We start from the raw sequence: 7,505 nt of genomic DNA, 5'->3' as shown, positions 1-7,505 counted from the left end.
AAAGATATTTGACGTTACTGTAGATATTTGCAGTTTGAATAACATATTCAAAAATCATTACAAATACTTCATGTGTAAAAAATATTTATGGGAAAGAAAAATACTCAAATTATGAAGTTTTTCTCTAATAACCGGAAGTTGCCGTTTTTGTTTCCGCTGGGACTGATATATTTCAAAACTACAAATAAGATGCTATAATGTGATGCATAAAAAGTTTCAAAAAAAAAGTTGAAATTTTCGGTTTCTTTGATCACTTCCTGTGACGACCGGAAGTGACGGCGGACAATTTTAACCCGATTAAGCTTGCCTACTTATCAAGATCTATTACTTCATATACGTTAGGTATCTTAATCTCTTACCGTTTCTGAGATATGACTCGGACAATTTTTTTTTTTGAAAAAGGCAAATCGGACATATCTACGACCGGAAGTGAATTTTGATATTTTAACTGTCTATCATCTCTAAAAATTTCATGAGAATCTGTCGAGCCATCTCAGAGAAATCGTCCAAAAAAAAGAAAAGGGGAAAAAAAAGAAAAAGAAAAGAAGAAACAGTAGAATCACTATAAGGTCTTCCGTCTGAAACGGAAGACCTTAATAATTTTTATATTCAATGAAATGGCACGTTACACACGTGATAAGTTTTGATATTTAGTGCCGAACGTTGTAAACGTGGCTTTTTTAATCGTACAATCATATTGTTAATAATTCCCTCATATGGAATTGCCCTGTGCATGTATCTCTAGACATTTAAATACTGCTTTAAAATATTTTTTATTGGTTAGATCAATCAAAGCAAGTAGAAATTCATCGACATTGTGCATTATAAATCTTTATTGTAAATATCCAGTAAATAGCATAGGGTCAGTCATCATCTATTCATAATATGGATCTGTACCCCAAGGGCCCGGCATGTTGACTCCCTTCAGCTACATTTAACCCCACGGATCCTCCGGAGGGACTCTCGCACTGAAACGAAAAAAAAAAAATTAATAGCATATTATAACATAGAAAATTTAATTTAAAAATATTTTTAGATAAAAGACATACAAATGGCAAATTAAAAATTGTAATATTTGCAATTTAATTACTATTTTCAACAACATATTTACATCATGACCCCTCTATCTTGTTTTGGTCTCTCGGAATCCCTCGCTCTGAAAGGGAAAAAATATATTATTAAACAAAAAAATTAATTATCTCCATTTTGAAATTCTCTAATCCCTTTCCAATAACAATATTAACTATTAATAATAATAATAACACTATTTACTTCATCACCCATTTAATTAGTTTTGGCCTCTCAGGATCAATCGCATTGAATGATTTTTTTTTAAACACAAAAATATTGATTATTTTTATTTTGAATTTTACCACTCTTTTTCAACATTGTAGACAAACAAATAAAAAAGAATGAGAAAAAATATTTACATCATTAACCCTCCATCTTGTTTTGACTTCTCGGGATCCCTCTTACTGAAAGAAAAAAAATATTCAAAAAAACGTATTATTAAAAAAACATGAATTTTCTCCATTTTGAACTAATATTTTTTTTGTATGTAAATAATACATAGTTACAATAAATAAAAGAAAAAAAAGTTGAAAATCTGATTTTCATCAATCACCCCTCCCCCCCAATATACATGTATATACATTTAAAAAATATTAACAATATTATGCGTCTGTCTTGTTTTGGTATTATAGCTTCTCTTGCATTGACAGAAAAAGTATTTTATATATCATCCAATTTAAGTCATATTCATGACACAAAAGAAATTTTAATTTCTATTTATTCCTTTACCTTTCTTTTGCTAAAAGTGAAAAAAAAAATAATGCAAAGATCACAATATATAAAAAGATTTTTCATATTTACCTAGTGGAGAATCGATCCATTACATCACGTCTTGCTTGCGCTAGATGCAGGATCAAAAGAACCTAGAAAAGAAAAAAAAAGAAATATTAATGAAAATTATAAGGTTTTCAATAAACATTGAATTATTTATATTGTATGAATCTTTAGATTCTGCATTTCTATGAGATTAACTTTAAGGAATTGTTCTGTTCAAAGCTTGTATAAGATTGTTTTAAGGTGGCGCTTATCACTAACAAAAAGTTCTTTTTGGAGTTAATAAAAACTATGTCATATAATTTTATTTTATATTTAGACTATTTCATTCAAGTTCAAGATAGGGTACTTGTCTTAATCCTGCAATAACAACGTTCAAAGACAAGAGACTGCGCGTGAAAAGAAACACTGTTGTTTACATTCGTTTGAAAAAATAATGGAAATAATGAATTAATTTACTTATTCTTGATCTAAAACATGAATAATGCTAAGCATATCTTTGTCTATTACGAAATGTGCAATTAACTGTTAATAATAATTTCTTCCTATCAAACTTCTAAAGGGCAGATACTAGTAACTCTTATAACATAAAAAGACCGCGCAATTAGAACCCTTTAGTGTGTAGTGTTTAGAGCTTCCTTAAATTTAACTTTAGAACCAAACAGTACAGAGCGATCAGCGGGTATAAAGAGCGAACTAGAACAATTGTTTAAATAAATTGAAGATTCAAATATTTTGACGTTTTTAAAAAGACGTATGGACACCTGTGGTATTTATGTACCAGAATTACATCTAAAAGACAATAAAGAGTACATGTGAATACAATACATAGGTCCAGCTAATGTACTGCCTTGTTAGGATGTAATGAATTCAAAGTATTATTTTAAACCGTGTTATTCAAAAAAAGGTTTTGATCAAAAGTAAACAAAACTAACAAAGATAAAACCCTGATTTTCTTTCTAGACAAACCAAAAGATATAAAACAATAAAGCGATGCTACATTTACAGTGGCTGCAAGGTTGTTGTTGACAACATAGCGATTTTGTTTTGTTATTTCATATTATATATATATTTTTTTGTAATTTATCGATTTTGCTATACCGAAAAAATAAGCAATGCCAATGTTTTAAACTAAATGAGACATACAGAATATTTCAGATAATGTTATTAAACAACTTAGGATAAATGATTTTCTTTCGATACGTGGAAATGTAATTTATTACCCATCTATGCATGTTTTATCTGAAGAATTAAGCAGACATTGAGATTTGATTCTATTTAAATTTATAATAAATATAAGATTGGATTGATTGATTGTATATTGTTTAACGTCCCTCTTGAGAATTTTTCACTCATATGGAGACGTCACCGTATGTCGGTGAAGGGCTTCAAATTTAGACCTATACTCGGCACTCAGGGCCATTGAGCAGTGACGGTTCTTTATCGTGCCAGCGCCTACCGTGACACGGGGCCTACGTTCTTAAGGCCATATCCGAAAGACCAGTGACTTTCACTTCTGATGCAGAGCGCTTGGCGAAGGAATAGTCGCTACCAATTTTTACGTCTTAGGTAGGACGCGGCGCCGGAAACGAGAATCGAACCCGGGCCTCCCGATAACGAAGCGAATGCTCTACCACTAGGCTACCGTGAACGGTAATACAAGATTGGAAGAGTAAATTTAAAAAAAAAACATGACTGAAAATTATTGCCATTTTTCAGTTTGTAAATATATAACATCAGGTACTATTTTGCCTTTTTTTTCAATTTATAGTTAATAAACAAATAAAGTATATTAACAAATCAATAAATATTGATTAAAATAAAGTAAGTATGAAGGTTAACTATTACTTTTTAATGTAAACCTGAAAATCATGTATTTATTCACCAACCAGAATGTTTATGTATGAGGTCATTATTTTCAGGTGAAGTTCAACATTTCTTGTATAGAAGAGAAAAGTGTTTAAAAACTTTTTTTACATGTTTTAATGCAATCATCAATTCAATATTTAACTTTATGAATGACATTTTCTTCCTTTTACATGTAAAACAGTAAAAAAAAAAACAAAAAAAAATTGTTTGTTTAACATATTAATTTTCCGAAAAATCTTTTTACAATAATATTCTCATGAAATGAGCGCGCACAGGATTAAAACTGCGAACGATTAAACCTGCTACACTTACGATCTTTCATCTTAAATGAACGATCACGCACGTTTTACCAACGTATTTTCTCTATTACTATGTCATCAAAAAAGTTAAATGAATTGTAATAATTAGGTGAAAAAACTTTCCGAAACAACAAACAATTATTTCTTATCCATTAAATTAGTTATGAATAGAAATATCAGTATAATAATGAAAAAAAAAATATTTGCGTTTTGTAGGAACAATACAATAAACTCTGATATGATAACTTTAATCTATTTCAACATTGCTTTTCAAGTGTCAACAAATATATTTTCACATAACAAAACAAGGAGATAAAAAGGAAAGAAGCCAGGTTACTTACGGTTAAACAAATGTAGAGGTTCATCATCTTCTCCCTTGGATTTGAAAATAGCTCGCTTAGAATTGCTGTATATATACCCTGCCCTGTTCATTACATTATATTTGGAAAATATATGAGAGAAGGGAAGTTTGTTAAAAGAATAAATGATAAAAAGAATAAATTACGTATAATGTTTCTAAAAAAACAGTGGACATCGTCACTAAGTGGTTTAATATTTCCAAATACGAAACCATCTGTTTCGTGTAGATTACAAACACGTTTCAAAAATAGCATTTCATGACAAATTAGTCTTCAGATCATTACAACATATGGACAATTTGTCCATTTTGTAATTTTGTAACCCACCTGAAATATGAAGCAAAAGAACTATTAAGAGTCAAAATCAGCAAGCATCGAGCATTGAATGGAAAGTCAAAATTTTATTTTTTCAAAAGCATTTGGTATATGAAAGATTTTGTCCTACCTAATGCTAAAACACAATTAAAATTTTTTTTGAATGTATGAAGGGACTGGTATCCCATTCATTTCCTTAGCAACAGGTTCATAAATCCTTATGAAAATCAATGATTTTTAGACACTTTTTAATGTATATGGTTTCTGAATGTGATACAATAAGGTATTTTGGTTACTTTATTTGTTGAAAGATGGAATTACTTTATTCTTAAAAAATAGGAAAAACAAAATTTCTGTAGTGATATTGTTGCCATGACAACGGGAAAAGAACATGGCGTCAATGCTTATTAATTTTGAAAAGAATTACATATGTTTATCACCATATACACAAAATCTACAACCACTGCTGGAAAAATGAATGCTGTGATCTTGTTAGGGGTTATCTATATGTCATATCTATATAATAAAATTTGCAGGCAACTTTAGCAGAAAAGAGTTACAAATGGTTAAAATGTGTGAAAATCTGGCATTTATAAGCTTTTTTGAAGGGGTGGAGGTAAATTGAATACATGTACAGTGTCCATTATATTGGTCATATTGGTCTGAACAAAGCATACTCATAATTTTACTATTGTTGATAAATAAATGTACATTCAATTTCAAAAGGAATTCATATTCCTCACAAACGAAACTTGGAAACAAAAGAGGGGGGGGGGGGGTTATAGGAATCACCTTGTCACATATCCATATGTATGTAAAATTTTGACTTGTCCATTACATTTCAATGAAGCCCCACTGAAAGTTCAAACTTGATATTAAGATTGCTTATGATCTGGAGATGTGTCCAAAACTTGACCCAAGGTCATTTGAACAAGTTCAAGGTCATTGGTAGAAGAATAGTGCAATCTTTGCCCATTCTGTAATATTCTATTGAAAAGACTTGAAGTTTCATCTAAGAGGGGATTATTATTTGAGCTGTGGGTTTGTCATGACCTTGACCAAAAATTCATTTGGACACGTTTGACCTTGACTCAACGATATAGCTTTTTCAAAGTCACTGCAGTAAAAGTGTTCTATTTATGAGTTTGGTACATTAACATATTTGACTTCGAATGAAGAGAAATTGTAAGTTTGTGTTCTACACAAAGGTTTTACTACCTATGACTTGAGTATATGTCATAGTCATTTGGGTATGTAAATCAGCAGTAGCAGAACGTTAAAAAAGTTTTAAATAAATATTTGGACCTTTTTTGTAATAAAAAAAACGATTTATGTTATACCAGGAGGGTTGATATCATTTTATGAGCTCGCTCATAATAATTCTAGTTTATGAGAGAGAGTCACTATGACAGCTCACATAATTTTAAAGTAAAACCATATCAAGCAGCTGGCATGTAGCATCAGGTTTGGTTGGGGGGGGGATTAACATCCCCAACTCTTAACCCCCCCCCCCCCTTGAGTTTGGAGAATTTCTCCACTTTTTTCTTGCAGTTTTTTATGCCTACCCCACACCATGCACTTTCAAAAATGATACCATGTCTGTCAGAACAAATGACTGCAACCTTTGGTATTGAACCTACGATATATTCTCCTGCTGTCCTAATTAAAAAACAATATTGTAAGACAGCGAAGACCTCAGTAGCTACTGGTACCTAAAATAAAAATCTGGAAGGGCTATATATATATATATATATATATATATATATATATATATATATATATATATATATATATATATATGACTGTCTAAACTTGAACTGACCTTAAAAGATATTTCATATTAATTACCCTAAATGGGTAATCTTTTGAATGGCATATATCGGAATTTTTGTTGTATTTATATATACGTAAAAACATTTTGAAAGAATGTAGAAATCAGAAGAGAATGATAAATATGAATATTTTTTATATAATACCTAGAGATACAAAACATAAATTTGAGGAACGTGTCATCTGACTTTAAATTAGCCCTCTTTCTTTTTTCTCACAAAAACATTTTGTCAGTTTCGAAATTAATTGATTGATCATTTAATATTGACCTCGTTTTAATTATGACACTTCAAAATGCAGAATATAAAGATATGTTTCAGATTCTTCTACTATCTAATTATGAATCTGCATGCCAAAAATTGATAGTTATTAGATTTACATAAAAAAAAATGCTAACAGACAAACCAAGAATGTTACTTTTCGATTAAACATTTTTATTTGATCCACTTTAATGAATACACTGTATAATCTATGGATCTATTTTCTGGATCCTTGAGTTTCCAATAACACTACCCACTCACTTCCAGCATCAATGGTCTGTACTGTAGTAATGTATTCTCATAATCTGAAAAAAAGTGATTAAATTAAAATGTAATAATAATATTATACAGCTTTGCTTCATATACTTGGAACCATTTCTAGTTGGGCTTGAGCAATGATACAAAGCATGTTTATTGGAATCAATTAAATTCCAAGAAATCTCAATGGTTTATCATTTTATTTTAAAAAGTTAACGTTTTTACTAAATGTATTATTTACATGTTTTTCCTGTCTAACTCTATATCAGCTCATCCAATTCTGTTTCTTTCCGAGTTTGGCTTCAAAGTGCCGAATTTCATTCTATAAACAGAAGTTTACAACACAAAGTTGAGACCGTATTGATCTTAGATATTCTTTAAATTTAACAAGAGGCCCATGGGCCTTATAGGTCACCTGAGCATTATGCCACAACTTTCCAGTGATTGAATTTGATTCATGTTTTAATCCA

General features: G+C 30.1%; 1 long non-coding RNA gene across 1 annotated transcript; it reads right to left on the bottom strand.

The window, feature by feature from the left end:
• Nucleotides 1–1,111: 1,111 nt before the first annotated feature.
• On the bottom strand, nucleotides 1,112–4,384 carry LOC134244030 (uncharacterized). Its single transcript, XR_009987157.1, has 4 exons — nucleotides 4,355–4,384; nucleotides 1,873–1,934; nucleotides 1,431–1,475; nucleotides 1,112–1,156 (listed from the first exon to the last, which is right to left on the bottom strand). It is a non-coding gene; the product is annotated as an uncharacterized LOC134244030 (long non-coding RNA).
• Nucleotides 4,385–7,505: the final 3,121 nt, after the last annotated feature.

Source organism: Saccostrea cucullata, unplaced genomic scaffold, assembly GCF_032062105.1.
Source record: "Saccostrea cucullata isolate Sc308-1 unplaced genomic scaffold, CSIRO_AGI_Scuc_v1 ctg15557, whole genome shotgun sequence".
NCBI classification, from domain to species: Eukaryota; Metazoa; Mollusca; class Bivalvia; order Ostreida; family Ostreidae; genus Saccostrea; species Saccostrea cuccullata.
The sequence above is the reverse complement of the archived record's forward strand: the minus strand, read 5'-3'. Positions and strand labels throughout refer to the sequence as shown.